This window comes from Meleagris gallopavo, chromosome 1 (genome assembly GCF_905368555.1).
Source record: "Meleagris gallopavo chromosome 1, MGAL_WU_HG_1.1, whole genome shotgun sequence".
NCBI classification, from domain to species: Eukaryota; Metazoa; Chordata; class Aves; order Galliformes; family Phasianidae; genus Meleagris; species Meleagris gallopavo.
The window spans coordinates 85,573,866-85,600,368 of NC_139404.1; the positions used below are offsets into that span (position 1 = coordinate 85,573,866).

Genomic DNA, 26,503 nt, shown 5'->3' on the forward strand with positions numbered 1-26,503 from the left:
GCATGCAAGTATTACACAGAGCTACATCAGCTTCCACAAATGTGCAAACGCCAGCTGACCACGAACAGCTTGGGCGAGAGGACATCATCAGCCCCATTTGTGCAAAGTAATCCTTCACAGGAGCAAGAGACAAGATTTCAGCAGAAGATAAATGAGCTGTTAGCCTGAGAGCAAATGGAACATTTATTAATTTTAAGCTCTACACAGGTGTACAAACCAGTGTTGTGTCAGAGACAAAGACAGGAGAGAAGAGTCCAGATAAGACAAATGCACCGAACTGAGGTTTGCAGTTGTAATCTTACTGCTACTAAGAGAGCGAGTGAAGTAAATGTATGAGTAAATAACATACTGCATAGGTTCGATATATAATCATACCAGGGACAAAAATATCATTTACTGATTTTCAAACTGGTCAAGTGCTTCAACTTATGTAGTGGTGCCACACCCTGGAAGAAAGGGTGACAACATTTGAAGAGCTTTAGGATTCTTCCCGTGCGCAAAAGAAAGCACTCAGAAAATACATATCCCCCAGAGCCCAGCTATTCCACCGTGAAGCAGAGACATGAAGGAAGAGGCTGGCTATGCCTATTGCTTGGGAAAACAGAGAGCAAGGAGCAGGACGAACAGCAAGAGTCTTCCTGTAGGGAAAAACAAGCATTTCTCTAAGCAATAGGGTGAAGGAAGGTTATTGGTCATATCTTTTGGTTAAATCTTTTGGGTTTTTTTAATTGAATTATAGAAAGATATTCTGCTGTCTTTGTGGACAGCAAGAATATTTTCCTTCACATTGCCTCTCATCTGTCCACGCAGATGAAAAGATCTCCCTGTAAGCTGTTTTATTTATAATGCAGATATCAGACCCTTCCTGCTGTCTGCTACCTGTCCTCTTCACCTAATTTTCTATATTTGCTAAATATATGACTTGGTGTAAGCTGTACACAGTTTAACCACAAAGCCTAAATAACACAAAAGAAAAGTCAGTATTGAATACTGCATTTCATATCCTTGTGAACAAAACCCCCACATTTCCATTGAACAGACATTTGTTACTTTTCTGCAGGCTTGCCATCATCACTGCAATGTTTTTCTGTGTGTTCTGGCTGAGACAGCCACTTAGGGTCATTTAGTTCAGTTCAAGGAAACTGAGTTTTCCAAGTGGCATTAATATGATAGAAATGAGAAGTCCTTTTTTCTTCCTTTCTTTTTCTCTTTCTGAACCCAGGTAAATTTTTGAAATCAACAGCATTCTGTCTCAAGGAGCTTCTGTACGCACTATGTGACAAACATAATACTTGTTTTGAAGTTGCCGCCTCCTTGACATCTTCTAGCACTTTTTTTTTTTTTTTGGAAGAAAGGATGAATGGGTCTTCCTTGTTCATCTTTACTTAGTTTCTGCTGGGTGAACGATTTTACCACACCTTACCTGCTTAATGTACTTTGAATATAGATTAAAGTAGGTAGCAGGGGGAGTTATGTGTCACGCAGTGATGCTTTTTTAAAATAATGTGTGGGAAGAAGGGAAATAGCCTGCAGTTTTGCACTCCTGCTAATTGCCTTCTCCACCCGCTCATTGTAACTTGTTCCACGCCGCACCGTTTGTGCTCGCTCTGCTGTAGAAGTGAGCCAGCAGTATTTGAGTATGAAAAACCTTCTGGTGTGTGGTGGAGCTCTATTATTTGTCCTGCCTTTTTAGGAGATAAAAGCTGCTAACTAGCTGGCTTTATTTTTATTCTGCAGCTGTGATATCCTTCGCTGTCTTTCAAGCCCATTAATCAGTTTCCCAATCTAGAAGCAGGGCACAGATGTAGAGAATCTATTTTTTCATACAGCTCCTTTGCATCCTGAACTCATGGGTTCCCTGGCCTTAACAAAAAAATTATAGCCATCAGTTACAAATTAGAAATTCTGTTACACCCTCATGGATTTGGGTCTTTGGCAATGTCCCTTTAGCTAGTGATCGTCCTGAAGCTCCGTTGTTCCTTTCTACCTTATCTTCATCTAGTTCTGTGGTCACATGCTCTTCTATTTCTGTAACAGATGTAGACTGGCTCTGATGGTGTCTAACAAGGGAACCTGAATGTGGTGGTGGTTTTTACGTCCCTGCTTTATAGGGGTACAATTCCAGTATCTTTCCCTAACAGATGATAGGGGAGAACATGGTCGATTTCATACATAAGAAATTTCTGTTTATTCCACTTTTGTGTTTTACACAAAGCTTTCTAAAAGAGAGGGGATTCAAAACACCATAATACAGTCTTTTATATTCTTAGGGAAACTTTAATTAGTATGCATAGAAAAAGACATGAAGAATTCATAATGTTCTTGTTCTCCTGGTTTGTTTTAGGATGGATATGTACTTGACAATACTGACTGTATGGGGAGGCTGATGGGTGGGCTCCTGAGCTAGGTTTAACTTGGCTGATTCTGACATCAACCAGAAAAGAGCCTCCGTGGCCCCAGAGCCATGCAGGCCTTGCTGGGTTGGGTTGTCCTTGCTTCTTGCTGGGGGTATGTAGTGATCTCCACAGTTGATCCTTTCCTGAAACATGCTGAGTATTATGGAAAAACTGTGTTCTAAATATACGCGTAAGGTAAAGCGTGGGATGTTGGTTACTTGTTAAATAGGTAATGGAACATTGATTATCTAGTGGATTTTTTTAGTTCTAAAATTTTTAACTTTATTACTCCAGAATTAAGAAATCTAATTGCTGAATCCAGTAGCTTTATTTAGCGTGATACAACTTACCTTTCCTAGTGTGCAGAATATGTTCAGTACTAATCATGCTTTTTACTAGTGTACTTTTAGTACAAGCAAACTTTTAAATTCTATAAATACCATTATGACACATTGTTTTATACTGCATGATTCCTTGCTCATTGGCAGTTTCCAAACGTTGCTTTCTATGGCTGTTTTATTCTCACCCTGAAGCACATGGAATTTGGGGTGGGAGTGGAGGAGTGAGATATTGCACCTTTAGGAAACTGAGTCTGTGCTTGTTACTGTTGTTTTGCCTACAGAGCTAGAGTAAGACATAGAAACTCAAGAGGTGTTTGTTGGTGTTGAAGGAAAATGTTTGCAAGGAGGGAAAGGGAAAAGGTTGAGGAGAGGCCTGTAATTTATGAAAACTTATTTGACAAAGCACACCAAGTAAAGGGTACTCCCAGAAATTCTTGTTGAAGTCAGAGGGGAGAAACTCTTTGCAAACATTACACAATTGTTTACAAGTAATTAAACTATAGAAGAATGATTCTTGGTAAGAAGGGGTTGAGGCCATCTTTCTTGGGAATAAAAAAAGAGTTGTCAAAAATATGTTGTTAGTGGCATTGATTGTTTTGACTTTCTAATTTTATTTTGGTAACATCCCAAAAGTCTAATTTTGATAAAGTGGAATCTATTACTTTTTCCCCCTTTAACTACATCACTGGTGTTTCTTGTGGACAGAGGTTCTTTGCTGCTGAGGGAAGGTTAACACTGTAGATTCATTCTGATAAATGACCATCTTTACATAAACAAACTACCTAAGCTCTTACTTACGTGACCTCTATGGCCAAAAGATCAGTTTCCCAAGTTAACGTTATGCTCAGTGCTGTTGAGTACTTCTGGATTTCACTGGATGTGATCAAGTCAAGTGAGAAACTATGAACAGAAAAAGGTTTTTTTTAGCAATCGGCACAGGTAAGATGCCCACTTGCTCTGCAGTGGTTTAAATTCTGTTGTTGCTTGACATCCCTGGGGAAGAAGAAAGTAAAGTAAGAAGAAAGAGACAGACATTGTGGTTTTTAAGTTACATGAGCAGTCTTCAGTTTTTTTATCTCCTTTGCTGTCTTGGAAATACTCATTGCTGTAAGTGATTGCAGGTTCGTAATGCAGGTGTCTGTACTCTTGTTACAGGAGGCACAGCCAAAGTTAAAAAAAAAAAAAGAAGACAAATTGCTGCCTTGTAGACTTCTGTTGCTGAAACTATGGAGGATGATTTGGGGTTAGAGTGCAGTTAAAAGGATGGTAGTGAGATACAGAATTAATTTTACAAGCCTATACTTTGAGAAAAATCCATGTTGCTCTTATGCTACCAACGTGTATGCTAATGCATCTTGGGATTGACTCTTTGGTAACATATTCCAGAGGGCTCAAAAACGATTGTAAAGAATATATGAAATATTCAGAAACATTGCTGCAGTACGTTTTACTCTGACAGATTTACCAGCTCAGGGAAGGGGTTTGAGGTAACCAATTCATCTGTAATATCCCAAGGAAATGCTAGTCAACAAATGGCTGATTTAGAGATGGATGTTATCCCTACTCCTTTCACCAGCTGTGCTATAAAATAAGAGGAGGCTGAGAAAGTTCTTAAAAAATGAAAGTATAATCAGAGATAAGTAAAAAAGGCAATGGTTAATAAAGTGCTCTCCTGAAATCCTTCTCTTTTCCCTCTCACAGCAATATTCTGCAGGTTTCACTGCAGCCACTCCTCTGTCTGTGAACACTACGTCTCATGATTTCTTACAAGCTGAATTCTGTGCTACTCTTTAGTTAACTAGCCAGGAGATGGAAATACAGAAAAAGGAAAAAAATCAGAACTTGTACTTACTGAAGAAAAAAAAAGCCCTTTTTTTCTCTTTTGTCTTCTGTTTCTGAAAGAACAAGAGAAAGCCTAACGACTTTAAATACCTAGGTGGCTTAGATGCAATATATTATTCATATCTTCTTTTATCTCTTGGCATGGAGGGCATTCCTGGGAGAAAGAAAGTCATGTGTGCATTCTGTAGCTGCTGAAACAGCCTAGTGGTGCTATTGGCAGTACAGTATGGGTTGGAGCAACACTAATTTCTGCTAGGATTTAAATCTTCCTTAGCTGTCTTTATTATAAAGAAACTGAAGAGGAAGACAAAGAGAAGCTTATAGCATTTTATTTCATATTTTATTTTTTCCTTAGCTCCTCTCTGTAGATCCATACTAAGCGCAAAGCAGGATGACTCAGTCAGCTCAAAGTGTTGTTCATGAGCATGAAGACCAATATCTTCCTAGTTTTCAGGCCACGTGCTTGAGACATTATATCCCATACACATTCAGCTCCAGAGTTTGATATCAGGAACAAAACAGTGCTTGTACCATGATAAGTGATAATGCGATGAAATCAAACAACTTTTACAAGGTTTTCACAGTCTTTTGAGATAGCAGAACGGGGACTTGTGCTTTTATATATCAGAGAAAGGGATCTTCTCTCATGTCTTCATTTTTCATGCAGATTGCTAATATAACTGAGCAGAAGAGAGAAGGTGGTTTGGTGGACAGTGGAGATTATAAAGTTTGAGTTCCTATGGCTTGGTGTCTCATGGTAGCATTCTTTTTGTCACTTTCAATAAAGATTTGAGTGCAGATTCAAACAATTCTCTCCTTGGGACACTTTGTACTTCTCTATCCTCTGTAAATTCCTTGGAGTTAATGTGGGTTGAGGTCACAATATGGCACGTTCGGTATGGGCAATGGATGACATCTTATCTTTTGCTGTACCTTGCTACCTGTTTTCAGCAATGTTTTAGAAAATTTGATGTCTACAACACTGAGATTCTTTCTAATTTTTTGAAATTGACTTAAAAATTATTTAAGTGGATCAGAAATGTAAGTGAAAGCCACACACTCATGTAGAAACTGATCTTGACCGAGTTAGTCTAAAAGCCAACTGCAGTGTTAAATATTTCTTTGTGTATAATTAGAATTTTGTGATCAGTTTAGATTACATAAAATAATTTTTAAACGTATATTATAGTCTGCTTTGAAAAGTGATCTTACAAACAGCTCCATGGAATACTTGTATTTATGCTACACTGATTAACAAACTGATGTGCTAATGCTAAAACCTTCAGCAGTAACAGCAGTTTTGCAGCCTGAGCAAATAAAACCTGCAGAAAAAACTCAGAATGTCAAAATTACAGCTGAGTAGATAGCAGAAAAAAATGATTATTGTTGATGCTGTTGTGTGGTTAGCACAGTTACATTCACAGTCAAAAATTAGACTAAACTCTAACTAGTTGTCCAGTACTTCTGTTTTCCTTCATTTTCATTTATTTATTTGCTATAATGAATAGGATTTTTCTTCTCATCCAGTCGCAGTCATTTTAAATTTTTTCTAATGTTTTACAAACTGCAGGCACTTTGCAGACCATAGGCTGGGATACTCTGGTTTAGAGGCCAGTCTAATATCTCCAGGCTATATTCATTCTTTACTATTGACTAAAATAACAGTGAAAGACTGGTGTGTCAAAGGTGGGTTCCAGTACCTAGTAGAATCAGTGCTTGCTGCCTGGTATATTCAGAGCAGAATTGAAAATCTGAGGGAAAAATAGAGAATGTGTTTAACTCTTCACCATATATGTGTTAAGGACATTCATAATGGGGCTATAAATACAAACATGAAATAAACCATCATTTCTGTAGCTGTGCTTTTTTCAATTAAAAAATAAATCAATATCTTAAATAGTAATCTTAAAGGAGCAGATATATCAAATACCTGCTATAAAGATATTGCAATAAGAAAGCTATTTTCAAGTATCGTCACGTGTCTAGATACTTTTAGATTAAAATCTAAGTAAGAATGTTTTAAGAAAAAGAAAAGAAGTTGACTGTATATTTTGCACGAGGCTATTTCACATTGGTTCACCTTGGTTGACTCTTGGCTGAACATGAGCCAAGTATGCCCAGGTGGTCAAGAAGGACAATGGCATCCTGGCATCTATCAGAAATAGTGCAGCCAGCAGGATCGGGGAAGTGATCATCTCCTTGTACTCAGCCCTGATGTGGCCACGCCTTGAGTACTGTGTTCAGTTCTGGGCCCCTTAGTACAAGAAAGACCTTGAGGCCCTGGAGCATGTTCAGAGAAGGGCAACAAAGCTGATGAGGTGTCTGGAGCACAAGTCTGATGGGGAGCAACTGAGGGAGCTGGGATTGTTCAGTCTGGAGAACAGGAAGCTCAGGGGAAACCTCACTGCTCTCTACAACTTCCTGAAGGGAGGTTATGGTGAGGTAGGGGTTGGCTTTTTCTCCCATGTAACAGTGATAGGATGTGAGGGAATGGCCTCAAGTTGCTCCAGAGGAGATATAGGTTGGATGTTAGGAAATTATTCTCCAAGAGTGTGGTTAGGCAGGAATGAGCTGCCCAGGGAGGTGATGGAGTCACTATCCCTGGAGTTGTTCAAGAAACCTTTTGATGTTGTTCTGAGGGACATGGTTTGGTGGGAAATATTGGTGGTAGGTGGGCAGTTGGACTGGATAATATTAGAGGTCTTTTCCAATCTTGGTAGTTTCATGAATCTATTTAATCTTCATGTTTAAAAAGAAATTAAAAAATGACATCTTACTTATATTCCTCTGCTTTTTTGTGTGTGTGTGTGTGTGTGTTTGTGTTGTGTATTTTTTTAAAATTATTACTATTTTAGCTGATAATAAGCATCAGAAATTGAAAACAAATATTACTTTCAGAATATAAATCAATTCTGAGGAAAATATGTGCAACTTTTTCTGAATGTCTTCTAATAAATGACTGACCTAAAACAATTTAATCAGTCTTGTGGACAGTCAGGTACAATCCTGACTACATAATTTGAGAAGCTGAAAGAAGAAGAAGAGAAGAAAAAGGTTCTTTGAATCTCTGTTTATTTGTGAATTACTAATGGGCTCCTGTGGGCTGAGCTCTGGAAATTTTGATTATTAGCGAGAAAAAAGAAAAAAAAAAAAGAAAAAAAAAGGCTGATAAGAGGATCGTTACTATGAAGTAGACAATTATCTCTAAACCCATGTTAAAAGCTACAAAACCATGACCTTGTTAAAGTGCTCATTTTATAAGCTCATTCTTATAGGTAAACAACATCTTCCTATACCTTCTTGTACCTGTCTCTTTTACTGTGCTCTACTCTGCTTGTGTTTGCAAAATCTTATCTACAGTGAATGTTCTGCCTTTTGGGAAGTAGGGTACGCGGGGATTAATTTATTGATTAATGCTCCGTAGAGGAAATACCTACTAATCTAACTATTGCTGTTAACAGCAAGTAAACTAAGTAGCTGAAAGAACAGTTGGTGTTCCCTTCCGTGGGTAACCGGTCTTAGTTTCATTGTTTTGGCTGACAGACACTTTTCCAGATCTGCTCCTTGTCAGATTTTTTTACTTTTGCTGCCACATATTCAGACTTGATAAAGAAAAGCAGAACTTCTGGTAGAAGTAGTCTTGTATTAAACTTGTATTAAACTGCAACTGGAGATGAGTATCCTTGTGCAGGTAGTAGGTCTCACTGTCTTGGAGGATTACAGGTAACAACAGCTGGCACCCTGTTTGGTGAATTTGTTACTATCAAAACCAGACTTGCTATGTGGGACTCTCCATAAGCGGGATTTGGAGCCTTTCCTCAGTATCTGCCCTGCATTCCCAAACCTCTTTAATTACATTTGAATTCTTCACAAATCCTTCCCGTAAGGACAAGTAGGAATTGGACTAAAATTACTGTGAGCCACAGCACCGCAAAATGGGAATCCTACTTGAATTCCCTACTGTATTTGTGTACTGCTACCTTGCTGACCACGTGTCTTTACATGCAACTTTCCTTTTCTCTAGAATATAAATGTACATATGTAATTATTGCTCAGTTACAGCTGTCCATGGGTAAGCTGTCTTGTTCTGAGGAAGGTTCTTGTGTGCTGTCAGCTCAAACAGTGTTGCTAGCTCTGATCTGGATGCTCTCTGAGAGACAAATAAAATTTTCTCTTCAGCACCAGAAGACTCTGTTGTGGTCACAAATGTCAAGTGCTCCTGTACAAGAGAAACAAAGACAGCACAGGCTTTTTCTTAAGCTATAAAAAGAATAATTCTGTAAAAACTGTTGGCAGATGTTGACTGTTTAGTAGCCACTCCTGTGTGTTGTAATTGGAGATGTGGAACTCCACCAGCCCAGACTTTTCTCTTTGAGCTAACAGTTTTCCTGACTCCTTGGACAAACACTGGGTGTCACATTCATAAAGAGTCATTTGAGGTTTGCTAAATAAAATTTTACATTTTAAAAAGCTTCACTTGCAGAATCCAATCATCCTTTTGATTAATCTAGTTGTTCTTTGGGAGAATAATGACTATGTTGTGTGCTTTGATATTGAAACAGAAGATACAGGATTGCATATAAAGTTTGTCAGCCTGGTAATACACCTAAGAGTCAAAAGTTTTGGGGTAGTTTTGGAAATTAATTCAATATTCATCATTATCCACAGAGCATCTCTAGAGATTTCTATAATAGTGTCACAGCAAATCTATTCAGCTCTTAAGAAGAGAGAGACCATTCTCACAGCTGAGCTAATTTATACTCATGCTTAGCTTAACAGAAGTCATTTCATGGGATCTTTATGTATTATGTCTACAATTAGTTAAAGAGTACATGCTTTATCACCTTATCTCATTTACTGAAAGTTGGTTCTCATCTATTTGCAAATTTTGCAGGCTAACAAAGCTTAGCTGTCTATTTCCAAAATAGCACATGTTGCTAAAATGTGCCTCTATAGAAGATTAATTATTTTAAGATTATTTTTTTTTTATGAAACAAAGCAAGAAAACTTCAATACCAATAGGTTGGGGATTTTTGCTGCTTAAATTTACATATGTAAATTTCCCTAGGTAACAAAAATTTATTCAAGCTGTGAATTCTCAATGCTTATGTAACAATAGATAGGTTCACTACAGAGTGATAGGCTTAACATCTGGGGAAAAAAAATCTTTTATGCAGTTTCATAAATACGTACAAATTGCATGTGGTAGAATTCATAGATGAATTACACTTTAGAAATAGCTTCAGTATTGGTATCAAGAGTGCATTGCACTCCCTGCTATCGTACAGTGTCCCAGAATACTGCAGCTTGGAACCTCTAGGCACTTTTTTCCTAACATATCTGACAACATTAAAACATATGAATGTAGGACTGACTTTCCTGGTTCTAATTGAATAGCCATGTAGACCAATGCCTTGTCTTCATCCAAGGCGTTGGAAAATGCTGCTTCTGATGTCTGTTTTGACAATAACAAGTTACTGAGATGAATCATGTTTAACTCTCCTGTAAGTGAGAGTTAAAAGCAGGAAACCTCCGCCTACGTCGTGTTCTGCTTAAAACATGACAGCAAGTACCTCAGGGTCTGAGGCTGCAGCCGGTAAGTTGGAGTGGAGTACTCACTGCAAAGTAAAGCTTTTTAGCTACAGGTTAAAAGCTGGAAGAATACTGCTATAGTAATATCTTTGTTTCACTAGCATTCTTATTCACAGAAAGATTTGGAAGGAGACCAGAGAGTCAAGTAGGCCTGTTTTTCCTTATTCTAAGGATACTTCCCAGAAGCATGCTTGCAGCTCCATAACAGGTATTTTTAATCTAGGGACCCTAGGAGTTACACATTGTTTGTCTCCACTCAAAGGTGCCTTCACACAACTAGAACAGCAAAAAATTCTTCAGCTCATTATTGAAATTGAATGAATGTCAGGGAAATGTGGGAAAACAAATTCCCAACATCTTTAAACATCAAATTTTGGAACAGCTCGTTCTAACACCTATGAGATAAGATGCTTCATTTTGCTCTTCAGGAAATGGTATGCCAGAAAGGCTTGTGGGAAGTGGTCCACACAGTAATGAAATTCTGTGCCAGAAGAACAGTATAGAAAATGAACATTGCAGTAACATCAGGGGGAAAATGTTGGGAGAAGCTACCATCTCTATTTTTCTTAATAAAATTAGCTACTGACCTCTAACTGGTTGCTTTACAAGTTTTAATGCTAGCAAATACATATACATATATCATTTTAAATGAGAGGCTGTCAGCTTTATTTAGCTGCCTTAGGAAGAATATCTGATGAACATACATTTACAGACAGGTAATAATGTTAGTATCAGACCTTATCGGAAGTGATTGCAGTCCAGCAATTAAACTAGGTTTCCCCGAAGCAGGTTAATTAAGCTGCTCTGCAGTATTTTGCCAAGATTTATCCTCTTCTGTAAATCTACTTGCGTCAGCTCTTTCAGGTGGTTTTGAAAAGTCTGAGAACTTCCAAAGATACATTTGTGTATTTGTTATTTAAATCACATATATATGGTGGTGTTACCTAGAAATGTCTTATAATAATGCTGCTACCATACTCATTCGAGGTCTTTGACTTTTTTTTGTTTTAATTTGTTGGAGGAAGGATGTACTGAGGCATGATGTAATGACGCAAATGTGTATCCTGCTCTTCTGAAGTGTTTGAGTCTTTCTGTATAGACACTCTGGATACTTCAGTACTGTGATTTCCAGGTATTAAAGTCCCATTGTGGACAGCTGTTCGTTTTTCAGCTGCTTCCTCTGAAAGTCTTCTGTAACTGCCCTTATGGAGAGTATCGCCTCTCTACCCTAGGCTTCACAAGTGAAGGGGACAATTGGTTTGTGTTTGTGGGATCAGGGAACTCAGGATATTGAGTGGTTTTAACTCTTGAGTTGTACCTTGTCTGAGGCAATAATTTGTGCTTCAGTTTTCTGCTTTATATCCCAAAGTATGAAACAAATCACTACATCTAGAAGTCAGCTTTTGTATTTCAGATCTCAAAGTAAAAATTTTCAGTTTTTGTCCAAAAAATGTACTCGATGGCGTTGCTCTTTGCAGAGACACTGCAGTCATAGCTCCTTCTGCTCAGTGACAGCAAACATATCACGGCTGGGACAGCCTCTCTTGCATCATGCACTCAGTCATCAAGCAGGCAGTCACCTAGGAGCACCCTTGCCTTTTTCAGTTTGACTCTAGCCACAAGCACAGTCTCTGAGTGCAACAAAAAAGTGTATTGAATTCACTTCACTAAGTTAACCTTAAGAGGAATATTAGAAGAGTTAAGAGTGAAATAGTGCATGCAAAGGTGAACAGTTCAGAGAACAATCCCTGCTTGAGAAACGGCTTCTAAATAGCAGGCAGAGAACGAAGCACATAAATTACCTATGTGCCAAACTACCTGAAAATAATTTGGATACTCACTGAAGCAAAGTATTGTATCCAATGGTTCACTGCTAGGGCAGATCCATCTGCTTTCATTTCACTTTATTTCTATCCTCTATAAGAAAATCAACATACTTTGCCTCCCTAGTCTACAGTCCATAAAATCAGAACTATCAAAATTCCTTCTGTCTTGAATAGAGGTCTGAACACTTACTGTTTTTATTAGAAAGTGCTTCATTTTTATGTGATTGCTTCATCTGAAGGAAGGTAGGAATGAGTAGTGCAGACTTAAGGTACGAGGTCAGAACAATTGACTTAACCTTTTGATTTCAGTTTGCTATCAGATGCCAAACTGCAAAGATGATATATAGTATATTTTTAGTTTATCTATCTCTATGAGAGTTTATAGAATCACAGAATCACCTAATCATAGATAGAATCATATAATCATAGAATGGCATGGATTGGAAGGGACCTCAAGGATCATCAGGTTCCAACCCCCCTGCCACAGGCAGGGCTGTCAGCTGCTAGAGCAAGTACTAGATCAGGTTGCCCAGAGCTCCATCCAACTCAGCCTTCAGGGGTGGGGCATTCACAGCCTCTCTGGGCAACCTGTTCCAGTACCTCATCATTCTCAGAGAAAAAGTTCCCCCAACATCCAATCTAAATCTCCCTCCTTCACTTTAAGATCATTCCACCTTGTCCTATCACTATCTACCCATGTAAAAATTTGATTTTTCTCCTGTTTATAAACTCCCTTTAATATTGGAAAGCTGCAATGAGGTGTCCCTGTACCCTTCTCTTTTCCAGGATGAAGAAGCCCAGTTTGTTCAATCTGTCTTCATAGGAGAGGTGCTCCAGCCCTTGGATCATCTCTGTGGCCCTCCTCTGTACTCTCTCCAAAAGCTCCACATCTGTTCTGAGGTGAGACGGGATGTCTACCATTAGTGCTGAAACACTGCAAGGGAGGTATGAAATTTTTTAATTCTAAGGTTCTGTCTGGAACCTTTGCCTAAACTGCTAGAAAATATGTATTGGAATTTCCAAGAAGTGATATAATGGATTTGCAGACAACTAGTCTCTAGAAATGGGAAGTGCTGCAGGTCTGGATGTGAGTCCGGGAGTATCAACAGGTGAAAGAAGATTTAAAAACAAAAAACAAGAAGCAGAAACAAAACAACAAAGCGAAAAAAGACAGACCTGGCCAGGATGTGTAAAGGAACATGCCTATTATAAGACCATAGTTCTGCTTACTTTTGGTATTTGCTGATTCTATGGGCATCTTATCAAGGACAAGATGCTGTATAATGGCCTTATTGGCATAATTTGGGAACAGAGCCATACTGGATTAAACAGAGGATTTTCTACATTTTTGATGTAAAACCAGAGATCTAAGAGTTTGTGCCGGCATAGCTAAAATCTCTAAGCACTGAGTGCAAAGTTTGTCCTTGTTCTGCCTGATTAAGAGAAGGAATTTATGGTTGAATCTCTCATTTACAAGCTGAGAATTTCGCATGCAGGAGTTGATGCATTCTTTTTCTATCTCTGCACATTCCACGTATTTTTGTAAAGTTTTTCATGGCTGTCTTTAGAATAGCCCGTGAGCCATAAAGCTACTGTAAAGTAACCTAAGTAAATGAGGATTTTTTCAAATCAGAAGAATATTACACACATAAACACAAACCAAGAGCACACAAAACATCAACAATAAAACTATCTCTATTAAATAAATTACCTTAAAAATAAAAAGGCTAGAATTCCACTTGGCTGAGTTCTGTTCTTGCAGACAATAAAAGTTGTACCTCTGCTTTCACCAGGAACCAGGAGAAAACGTGTTATGATGAGTTCTAGGCAGATAGGAATGTAGATGGATACTGTGCATTGGCAGACTGTTGAAGCCAGCCTCCACAATTTATCAAAGGTGATATTATTCATGGGATTTAGACTTCAACAGCTGCAATAGGCACAGCACATGAATCTGAAGACACCTATCTGCATTGATTGATGCCTTCATGCCTTTAAAAATCTAGCCTCACAAGCTAAGGTGGAAAAAAAAAATCCTAACAATAAACAGACCGAAGTCTTATTTTGATATGACCTGAGCAAACATTTAGATTTGGTATTGAAATAGACCACTGTGTGACATTACTTCTTTAGGTTCTCTAGTTAAGGCAGAGGAACAAACACCCAGAATAAGCCCTGGAGCCTCTTTTTTTCACTTGATGAAAGTAATATTTTCATTCCTCAGAGAATTGTACTTAAAATTAGAACTACTCTGGAATCAACATTGCCAAACTACCTTCTTAAGTCTATGTAATTATTTGTGGTTTGTAGATTCCAGATTTGGAAAAAAATGAAGTTGTACTTATCAAGCATTCAGATTTGTATATGGTTGGCAGATTTCTGAGTGATTGAGTCCCTAATAATATTACAAGTGATACCCACTGAGATGGATTGTTGAGCATCGTGTAGATAAGACAGCTGAAATCTCGTTGTGAATGTAATTTGTCTCATGGCCATTGCCATACCAAATGTGGTAGTGGAGTAGAGGACATTACACTTGCCTCTAATTCAGGGAGAGTCACAACAGATAAATTGGAGGTCAAAAAGACCTTTTGAGAGAGCTCCTGTTGAAAAGGTTCTATAAATGTAAAGTATTATTATTATTTATGAGCAGATTGAGTCAAATGTCATGTTGGATACACTTCATCAATCTGAGATTAGACTTGGGCCTGTAGCTCAGCAACAGCTCAGTAATACAAACTGATAGGGAAATGTTTTTACTAAGCTAATCAGAAACTTGAATACAATAGCAAATACTCCTTTACAAATAGGCCTGCCATCCAGTGATATTTCTGAGGTCTGGCATTTGGAGCAGCAGATGGGGTGGCACAGAGCTTTTCAACCAGGGCAAGAAACAACTTGCAGTCTCCAGTTTATTGCAGAAATGCTAAATTTAGATCACATAAAGACTTTTTTGCTGCATGATAGAATGGTGGAAACAGGTATCAATATTTTATTATATCCACGAATCACAGCTGTATAGAAATTAGAAACACTGCAAAATACATTGCCAGCATGTGTAGCATATTCTGTTCTTAGAGGAAACCTTTATTATTCACTGAGCTCTTGTCTCCCAGGAAAAGGGAAATGCCCCTCCTCCTGCCTCCCTCTGCCTCCATGCTAAGAACAAGGTAAATGAATTTTCCATTCATCTTTGTGTTTCTGTGTATGCAAAGTCATAGGAAAGAGAAATATGCGACAGCTTTCTCCCTCTAAGTCCCCCACTATGTACAGGGAGACATACCTCTGGCACACAGAAATATACATATTTTAAGATACTTCATTTCCAAAATCAAAACAGCTACCTTTTTCTTCTTTTGCATTTTTTCTCTTAAATTACTTTAATTAAGTTTACCCTAAGAAGCTTGTGAGGCCAGATAACCTCGTTATATGAAAGAAAAAATTGCACACGATGGGGTAGTTCCTGCTATCATGGCCATCATTTATAAAGCCAGGATTTAATATCCTTTAATCTTTGCTGCTTGCAGACTTATTTTATTTAAACTGCATTTATATAAACTGCTCAGCAGATTAGAGAAGCAGCTCTATAGCGTTAATTTCGGTGTCACTTTCCAGCTGTTTTGGTCAGGCTTCATGCCTGGATTTTATGTATTTGCGTGCTAAAAAGAAAATACTTCTCAATGATAAATCCTTCTCCAAAGCAGAGAGAAATAGCTGTAAATAACATCTGTTGAAATCAAATGAAAATAAAAGCCCACGGGAAAACCAGATACAATATGGAGCTTTAAAGCAAACTAACTGTAGAGTTCAGGCTTAAAAATGATCCAAATCCTTAAAATTATCCATAGATAGGGGATGAGAAATCTGTGACCTACCTCTTGTACAGATTTTTCAGTTTCAGATATAAAAGGGATCAATTGTTGAAATATGTATTGCACTTTTGGGTCTGATCCAGGGCTCCTTGAATTCATCCGAGGGATCTGTAAGTTCATTATGGATATCCATGACATTCACTGATTATCCTAGAAATAGATTTGTGCAACACTATGCTCTTAAAACTGGAACAACAGAGAAAGGCAACGAGATCTTCTTTTCAGCATCTATTAAAAGAATAAATCTGGGTATCCCAGCTGTTCCATTTCGGTCATCCTTACATCCCTGGAGCTAAGAGCTGAAATTTCTGCTTTTTTTTTTTTTTTTTTTTTTCCGTTTCTCTCCCCCAGAGGCTCTGATCTCCTCTATCCAAGATAAAGACAAGCGTAATCTAAAATCAGCAATAAAACTCATACACGGATCTTTTAATGCAACTAGCTGTTGTCACCTGCACTTAAACATATAGCTTTTGTTTTCTTATGATAAGCCTATACAAAGCTTGTGGCTTTGAATCTGTGGGCCTTGTTCACTTCACACTTCCATCTTTACAGGTATTTATCCTAGATGGTCCAACCACGTCTTTCCCATAGTGCCCAGTGGGCCACAAGGAGCTTGCGAAGTAGCCAGAAATGACAAGAAAGAATTTGGCCCTACTTCCTTCCAGGACACTTTATGAGATTTCTTTTTTATGTAACAGACATTATAGATTAGAGGCAGAGGAGTACCATAGCTTTCATAAGCATCCAATTCCATTTTACTAGAATTTTACTCAGACTCTTTACCTTCCATCGGGAATATATGATTTATTACATTTTATCCAGACAAATGAGAGAAATGCTTTAAGCCTGACCTTTCCTGGTATTCCATGAACATCGAACTACTTCTGCATTTAAAATAAAATGGCTTCTTTCTGGTATACAGGACAAGAATATGTCATGGTTCTTGTGTTTCATCACAATTTATATGAAGAAGTAGAAGGAAATAGTGTCCTGAAAACTGAATACAATGAACAGATGCTGTGGCACGTTCTGCTGAATTGCCTCAGCTTGCTCTATGAGTTTTGCTTGTGGAAACTGAAATGCAGCACAGTTTGTGGATGGGGAACAGTGAGAATTAATAGCTAAATCAGACAAGGCTCTAACCCTTACCATCTCAGAAAAAGAAAATGTGCATGCACAAAGCTTTTGGAAATTTCAGGATAGTGAAGCAACTTATAAATGTTAGAAAGTCTTAAATCTAGGCAATGCACTTCAAAAGAGATAATTACTTAAAGCAAATAAAGCTTTATCTGTTATATGTAATATATGATGACTTTGAACACAGTGCAGAAACATAGGGAATTACAGTTTCGATTAAACGATGGGAGAACTATTTAGGTATGTAAAAAATGAGTGATTTTATGTGACTTTTTTCTTTTGTTTAAACAAAATGCATTCCTTTTTTGTTTACACAGGTAGAGTTGGAGAGGATAAAAAAAAAAAAAAGTCAGAACTGCCTGTACTGACCCATCATGTCTGCTAAATCCCAGCTCAGTCTCTGCAAGAATCTCATTTGCTCTCTACTCTATAATTTCTAGTATTTTGTTTCAGCAGTTTTATTTGTTGCAAGCAAAGTCATTTCCATTGCATCCCTGGGAGACTATTCCACAGTCTAACAGACCTTGCTCTAAGATGCTGACTTTTTTTAAAATTGTATTTCAATTGATCTTTTAGAGTAGCACACACTGTCTCAGCTAAACTAAAAAGAATTGCAGAAATCTCTAAGCAGAAGTCTTTTCAGAAAACCAAAACAAGTGCCTTGTATGGGGAAAAACAGATATGCAGTGTGCAGAGGACAGACAGGGATGAAAACAGCAGTCCTTTCAGAAATATTTCACTGAGAGGAAGAAGGTGTGTCAGAGAAATTCTCTGTTCCTTTCTTTTGATATGCTGTTCTTAGATCCTCTGCAGATACATTATACTGCACCCAGAAATCTTGTGTGCCTACTTTTCCCATTGCTGGCACAGGAAAAGAATCTGAGACAAATCCATATAGCCTTCCCATGCCTGTCCTGGAAGCACTGATTGCAACCAGCACAGCAGGCCTGCAGCTTGCTCTGACACGAGGAATCAAATCAGCACGGAGCCCTCCATTCAGAAGTGCTTATAGGTGATATCCCTTGGAAATGGGTATGATTGATCTGAGATTGCCTCTTCTTTATATTTCTTCTTCCTTCTCTTTCTCTCCCCAAAGAACAGTTCACGTACAAACTACATAAAGGTGATAAACTACCTTTTTGGGGTATATTCACCACTGGAGAAGCAAAGGTACAAAGAGCACAGTTAACAGGAAAAAATATCTTCTGAGATCGGTGACTCCTCTTCTTTAATAGTCTGCCAGCCCAAACTAATATAAAAGCATCAGATACGAGGAGCTTTTTAAAGAGATTATAAAACTGTACTCCACAGGAAAATTTCTCAAACAAATTTCAGCAGTCACTCACATCAACAATACGAAATGTTCAAAGCCACAGGGCGTACACAATCCCCAAATCCCTATTGCCTCAAAAAGAAGCTATGAAAATGTCTGTATCCCAATAGTGAAAGCTATTCCTGGATGACCCAGACCAAAGATTTCATCAAAGTTAAACTGAGCCAGAAACTGAGTAATAAGGATGACAAATTGCCAGGAATATTTATGGGTGATATATATATAGTCACATCCTATAGGAATCAATCATGTTTTCTAACTGTGCTGAAGAAACAGTACAGAAGCTCACATTTCTGAAGTTTGATCTTTGCTTGGAATTAAAAGAAGAGGAACAAATAGAGGAACAATTAACTTTTTTTTTTCTTATGCCACTTTCTGTCCCACAGCAACAACATGAGAAACTTGAAGTCAAGCTTCCAAACTTCTCTGACTGAACCAGGTAATAATGCCATAAATACTCCAAATCTTCTATTTAAAATGCAGTCTTACTTCTGCAGTTCTGTAATCTCAGTGGCAGATCGGAAGATTCAGCAAGGTAAGCTAGAAATCAGAGCTCAAGAAGCCCAGGAAAACACACATACTAAGCAACACCCAACACTAAATCTGTTAAAATTTGTTATTTTTCAGAAACTGAATGTCAAAAGTATTTTTTTTCTATGCTGTGTTCTTGGAAACAAACCATTTCTGTTAAAATTGCAGTAATACCCATCCCTTCAGAGTCTGACAGATCTCTTTTCAGATCTCATACCATGCTGTGATGGGAAGTGTAGCTCTGTGCTTGTCCCTCTCCTAGTCTATTCTTTGGCTGCATAATCCTGCACGTTCCCCATGCTTCTGCATTAATAATAGGGCCAGGCAGAAACTGGAATGTGTAAAGGAAAGAAGAGAGAGTAAAGGTATAAATGAAGGTCTCAAGGAAATTGAGGTGGGTTAACCATAGGCTGGGTCCTAGACATTGTGCCTATTTGGAAACAAGTGAGAATATTTTGTATTAAGAGAGGAAGTTCTTCATGCATGCCTAATTGCCAGAATGTGTCTGTAGGCTGAAGAGGAAAGCTGGGAGGTGACCAGCTGACAGTGCTGGAGCCTGTGCCACTTATCTAATACTGTCTCTCAAACAAAGAGTATCAATCACACCTGACTGACATGCATTTGTATGTACTCGTCTGATTTCTCTGTAGTCTTTAGAGAGATGCAGGGAGCAAGTCTTTATACATTGCTCCATAGTATTTCAGAAGTAGGGAGAAAATATCCATTCGGTAGCAACTAATCCACACTGATCCATAGGCTGCTTATTTGCTGAGAGCCCCAGTAGATTGGTTAGCCTGGAGGATGAGGAAGAAGTTACCTTTCTTCTCAGCTTCTGATAAGCCCAGTTGCACAAACTGGGGGAGGTGGGAGGCACTTCTCTGGCTGTGCATGATGAGGTGATCCTGAGCTCTGAGCAAGCTGATACTTGTGTGCAGGGCAAAGCAGAGTGGGACTGGTCATAGAATGCAGAAACAGCACAGCGAGGTCACCACAGCAATATGCCAGATGTATTAGCCCAACTCCTCAGTTGCTTTTTCCAGTTTGGATAGTTAATTGGCTTGTTAAGCATTCAGGCTCATCTCATTATACCCACTGCACTCATTAGAAACTGCCCTTGATCAATGATCAGATTACAGTATATTTTTATTTATTCCAAAATTCTTAATATGGATGTATTATGTTTGAATATCTTCTAGCAAGCCTGGAAAGTTCATATAAAGAAGTAATGACTACTCAATTTTAAAATGACGCTCATTTTAAAAGACTGATAGTTTTCCGAGTGTTAACTTCAGTATTTGTAATACTTTATATTTTTTTCTGTGATCATTAAATATTTGTTTTGGTAGGGATGCATCTAGACAAGCATGTTCTTCCCTTACTGGTTACTCCTTTCTCCATCTTCTATTATTGCTGATACAAGTGTTTATAAGACTACCCTATAAATTTTATCATCAAAATGATCCAGGGTGGAACAGCCAAAAGGAAACCAGTCCTGTTTTCCCAAAGTAACTGTGCAAAAGTGAGTAGACCATCTCTGCTACTTTGTAGATAGGACCTTCCCTACATGAGGATTGGGTCCCAACAATGTCAAAGAAAGTGTAGGTAACACTTCATCCTAAAGAACTGTGGATCCTCCAGTGGGATAACAACTAATGATGGGGTTTACAAACAGCTGACACTTCCTGAAAGCAAGTGCTGGGTCTCTGCAGTGACTGAAATTAGGAGATAGTAAGATAGAGACTGCAACAGTATTTCACAGCTATCCCATTACTTGCGTCACTGTTCCCAGCTAGTAAGAAGCAGGTAGGAGCACTATGACGCTCCTCAGAAAGTCTTTTACCTCAGAACGATCAGCTTGCCTGCATCAACATGACTGATCCAGACTTCCTGGCATGGGAAAAGTTATCAGAGTCAATACTATTTTTACCTACATAATCCCAAAACTTTTTTGTCTCTGCATAGCAGGAGAAATATTGCTATGTACATTGTTTTTAAAAGTCTTCAACTGCTGACATTTCATGTATCCTCACCATCAGTGAGATATGTTGCATGCAGAAGGCACCTGTTCCACAAGGAAGATTAATCTAGACATCCAAACACTGTCCTGTGTAATAGCTATTCAGAAAACAAGCAGTGACTAGAGTCACTGTCTGCTCATCTATCTTACAATTCCTATGCTTACCAACAAGGATGTTACAGGAATCAGTGTCAAAAGCCTTGCTGAAGTCAAGGTGTACAACATCCACTGCTCTCCCTCCGTCTACCCAGGCAGATATGATATCAGAGAAGGCAGCCAGGTTGGTCAGGCATGATTTCCTCTCAGTGAATACATGCTGACTACTTATGATAACTTTCTTCTCCTCCAATTGCTTGGAGAAGACATCCAGAATAAGCTGTTCCAACACCTTTTTCAGGGACAGAGATAAGGTTGACTAGCCTGTAATCTCCCAGGTTCTCCTTCTTGCTCTTTTTGAAGACTGATGTGACATCACCTTTCCTTCAGTCTTCAGTCATCTTGCACATTTGTCATCACCTATCAGAAATATTAGATGGCAGTCTGGCAGTCACTCCAGAACTCATGGGTGCATCCCATCAGAGGCCCATGGATTTCTGTTCTTTTACACAGGTCCAGATTCGTGGAGTTTGTCACATAGGGCTGAACTAGCAGTAAATATTGCATGTAATAGATAGCAGTCATTCAAATGAAATAAAAAACTTGCATCAATGAACTTGGGTATTCAAATACAATTAATATATTCAATTTAATTTCTATTGAAGTCTCCCTGGATTTTTTTTACGGATATCATTAAGGAAAGAAGTTGTGTGCTGTATGTACTAAGATGTGTACATGGCCAGGATAACAAAAACTGAAAGGTAAGGTATAAGAAACCTCCTGCAAGAATGCAGGCGTATCTGGGAATTTTGCTTGGGCCAGACCAGAGTTATCCATTTTTGCAATGTAGATTTATGCCATATGACTCTGTTAAGGAAATAAGGGTCCATATCTATTAAATGCTTTTTTTTTTTTTCCCCCTACAGTATCTACAGTTAGCTTCTTTTCTGAGTTTCCTAGGACCACACATTCTGTAGTTGCTTGCTTTGAGAATAATTTAAATGCTTTGAGTCTCTGATCCTGACTCATTTTGTCTTACTGAAAAAACTGTTTTGCTGTTGAAAATGAAGGAAAGAATCAGAAAAATAAAAGATTTACAGAAGAGCAGTCTTGCTAAAAAATAACATAAGGTGGGTTGGAAAATGTGCAATAGTTTCATGGATTGTTTATCTTACTACAGGACAACTTTTTCTATACCGCAGCTCAAAATGCTGTCTGCCTTGCTAATATCTCATTGTTAAATAGTGAGGAAAATCTTCCTTACACAAAACTGTTGACATATGTAGCATAGGTTAAAGGTCTCCAGATCATGAAAATTCCCTGCTTTCAGCAGAAGTTACTTTCCAAGCACTCATCATCTTTCACCTCTCTTATTCCATAAAGTCCATCATACGTTCAGTATCCTTTTAGATTGCCTTCTCTAGTGTTTGTGTTTTATGTCTGTCTCTTGCTCTCTTTTTGTCTTCTTCTTGACTGCTTTAAAGAAATATAAGACCTTTGAAATGAGATTGTTCATTTTCTTCAGACATAGTACCCTTCTTAACCTCCTGTCCTTACCTACTGATTAGTGCTGCTGGGAACTATTAAACACCTGCAGCAGTCTGCCTCTGAGCTGGCTGCATTTCAGGGCTGTGAGAAGTTGCACTTTAATGCCTCTCTGGAAGTGCTTAAAGAGAAAAAAGATTCAATGGAAACCTTTCGTGTTATAGTGGCCCTTCTTACCATTTTGTCATGTGAGAATGTGTATTTTTGAATGATGGAGTGCACACTGGGAAGGAGAATGGGGACGAATGGAAGAGGTGGAAGTGGGAGATATTACAGTTTTGGTAATCATAATGACAAGCCAGTATTAGCACTTAAAGGTACAACAGTCTTTAATATGAAAACTGGTGCCTTAACAAACAGCAACAAAAAGAGAGAGATGTAGAAAAAAAGAAAGAGCTAGAAGCACAAAGTGTTTGGTTTGTTGATTTTCTAATTGCATTTATTTATTATTTGAAGACTGAGTTCTAGTAGGATATGGCAGGACTGTAACATTTAATACTGTAAGAGAGGCTCCGCTCAGCAAGATCTGTGGTTCGTCATGCCTAGAACTTTTTCCTGACAGTGATACTAGAGTGGTAGTTTTGTCAAGAGACTTGGAGACTGGCCTCTCTCTGCAATCAGTCCCTTATTTTGGTATTGCCTCAGTCTTCTGCCAATACTGCCATCTAGGGCTTTTAGTATCTGTTTATGGACCTCTTGTCCATGATTTGTCTCTGAACCTGTAGACACTGCCTGCAACTGCAGCCTGCTACGACAGCAAGCATGTAAGGATTTTTTTTTTTAATCTGTTTTAAACCAATCTGTAGATCTTGCTTAAGTGCTCTCTATACTATTGCAGGATTTTACAAGCAAGTGCTCTGCATTCAGCCTATCCACTGCCTGCATGGTTTAATCAACCTCAGACTTATTCTTTCAGATCTTTTTTTCTTCAGACTGAAGTCCTTCATCCCTTTTTGTCTTCTCTCATAAAGTAGCTCCTTCATTCCCTTTATATCTTTCTTCGTATCAAGTAGTCCACCAGAACATATTATCATTAAGAATTATGTATATATCTCTACAGGTATATGAAAGCAAATTAATCTATACAAAAATTGGATTTCTCCTTGGATGTTTGCTGGTAAAGCATCATACTATTTTTGTTCTTGTTGAGCTTGGGCTCTATTGGAAGCTCTAGACAAAGATTTTTCTATCATTATGTGCTTTCTAGTGCATTTTCTAGTATGCATTAAGCAGAACCTGAATGAAACAGTTTACATAAATTCAAAATGTTTCTACTACCATTCTTTCTTGTAAACGTCACTAGAACTTTCAGTATTGTACATATTTCTATATTTTTTTCTGTATATTTTAGTAACTTGCATGCCTCTAGATGAAGTTGGAAGCTACTTTTCTATTTATGATTATCAGTTCTAGATAAACTACAGATCTTAAAGTAAACTTAGAACCTTATTGCTCTCTTAAAAGCATCACTTGAAAGTTTCTATCTATTTCTATCGCTATATCCAGTGCTTCATAGTTTCCTGCTCCCTCACAGTACCACTCTTTTTCTGTGTTAGCAGCTTCAACAGCCAGTCTGAATATAAACTCTCCCACTCCCCAGTTTACAATTCATATAAATCTTTCTTTACTTCCTTCCTCTGCAGATGGAGATATACTGACCCATAATTCAGGGGGATCTATCTGCATTCTTTCCTCAGTCACTTTTCCTCAAGGTGGGTTATTTCTTAAAATTTATGTTTCTATCTAGGGAGCTTTAAACTGCACATCGAGTTTTTGTAATCTGCCTGTGGTTTTCTAATGTTTGTTCCAATCTTAGAATATAATCTGTGTGAATTCTGATCTCTTTGCTGACATTAAAAATTTATTCTCACTTGTTTTGAAGTACTTCAGGTACAAAGTGTGGACCTGAAGTAATGTTGGGTAATCAGAACCTTTGTAACAGCTGTTAGAAGTTCACAATTTTTTTTTTTATTATTATTTATTGTGGAAATATACCCGTCATTTTCCATCTTCCTTATCTAGAATGTGTTTGCTTATAACATCTATCTTCACTAGTTGGGCCTATAGCAGTCCCTATCGGCGTGCCTGAAATACTTGTGCAACCATTAGTGTGAAGAATACAGACATGATGCTCTTGGTCTCAGCTCATTTTAATGCTTTATGTTTAGGGTTCCCTTGGGGTGGATGTTCTTAACTGTTGTAACAGAAAAGCACAGCTGAGGAAACTGAACTTCCATCTGACGTACCAAACACAGTTCCCACCATGCTAATAAAGCTGTTAAGATGCTTAAAAAGAATAAATCGTATACAATTTCTATGTAGTATGAATGATTTCTATGTAGTTTGTAGGGAAGGCTTTTTTACTTCCTCTCATGTCCTGTATCTCTATGATGGAAAGGGATGCTAATATCAAATGTGCTCAGTGAGGAGAGGTAGACTGGAGATGACCAGTAGGCATATCTCTCGTTCCACCATCAGGCAATGATGCTGGTCTAAATGCTCTTAGAAAGGTTCAGTTACTTTGGAGTTTGTAATATAGAGCTGCCTGCTCTCTTTATGCTAGCACCTGCTGTGGTGTTTCTCCTCACCAGATCAGGGAGAACTGAGGCTAAAAACACCTTATTTCTAAGGGAAGTGTTGCCAATGCTGTGTTTATGACTGAAGTTGAAAGGCTACTGAGGTTATGCATGGTTTGAGCCAGTTTGTCTGAAATCCTAGTTTCAGAAAATCTTTTCTGTTTCTTGCAAAGGTAATACATAGGGTCTTTTTCTGACTCTCCACTAGCCTTCATAGCTCACTGAAGGCTTTGAAAGAGAGAGAGATGTTTTTAAATGCTTTTTAGAAAAACCCTTTGCCCTCTCCCTCAGTGCTTTCTCTGGCAGAGTCTGTCTTAGCATGGTGCAAGGAAAAGAGGAGGAAATAAAGACTCATAAAAAAATAAAAAAAAAAAGAAGTAGATAGTCTAGTCTAGCAAGTGCAGCATAGAGTAGTGGTCTGCTTAACAACTGAGACATGGGCTCCTCTCTGAAGCAGCACAAATCTACAGGTGGTTCGGCGTGGAGAAAGCAATGCAAGAGGGCTGAGATTTTTTAATTTATTTTTTTTTTAAGTCCTTCATTAAAAGAGGAAAGCTTCCATTTCTTTCTCTTTCCCTACAATTTCTCAGGCAAAATTTTTTTTTTTTCTTTCAGTAATTTTCTACCTGGCTCTTTATGTTATCACATTCACCTGGTCCCTGGCTGCTTTTGTAGAGGCACTCAGGAAATTGTGACTGTTCTTGGCGGTGTAGATAATTGTTAAGCATTTGCTCCTTTGCAGAGATAGAGTTATCAGCAGAGGTAGTATTCTCAGGTGTTCTTCCAGCCTTTGGAAAATAGTTGTTACTGTAATCTGTAGGCAATTTTCCCTCTAATGCCGTAGGCATGTGCTTCTCATTTTGTGGCTGTTTACCAATTCTCTAACAGATTAATAGAAGAATAGTTCACTCTGCGACAATCTGAAACTTTAAAACACCCTCAAATGCCTCATTACAGACCAAATAAAGTAGTTTGTTTTCTGTGAATGATTAGTCCCTCTCATCTCTTCTTTGCTCTGCTGCTTTCAAAATGCTAATCTCAGGGTGCATTTATTTGCTTTTGCCAGCCTGTTTATAGCTACTGTATCCCTATGGTGGAAGCTTACTGTATCTTCCTCATTTGCAGTAATCAGTGAATTTCCATGATCTATAATCCTAATAATAAGTCAGTTTATGCAGGTTTTTAGAAAAGTAATTTCAGTTTCTAGGGCTGGGCTGTCATCTTCACTTCCGTCACATTATATAAGATGAAGCAAAATGAATCATGATGCTGGACTGGGAACTGTTTGAAAGAGCAGGCCTAAAGGGAGAAGAGTCTTTCAAAGCACATTTCTAACAAACCAGAGCTGCTCAGCTGCATTGCGGTGCATTTGCTCTTTATAATACTTTACAGGCCGAAG

The 26,503-nt window shown here is 38.2% G+C and overlaps 1 long non-coding RNA gene across 32 annotated transcripts in view; it reads left to right on the forward strand.

Annotated features, from left to right (window-relative positions):
* Positions 1-26,503, forward strand: part of LOC116217324 (uncharacterized) — a 353,825-nt gene that overhangs the window by 202,883 nt on the left and 124,439 nt on the right. For 14 of the 32 annotated variants that reach the window (XR_014887236.1, XR_014887246.1, XR_014887237.1 and 11 more), the window contains 2 exons: positions 12,784-12,897; positions 15,114-18,778. This is a non-coding gene — a long non-coding RNA (uncharacterized LOC116217324). Of the gene's footprint in view, positions 1-12,783; positions 12,898-15,113; positions 18,779-23,588; positions 23,646-24,171; positions 24,241-26,503 lie in introns of all 32 variants that reach the window. The other 18 variants (XR_014887226.1, XR_014887225.1, XR_014887228.1 and 15 more) reach the window with 10 other exon arrangements.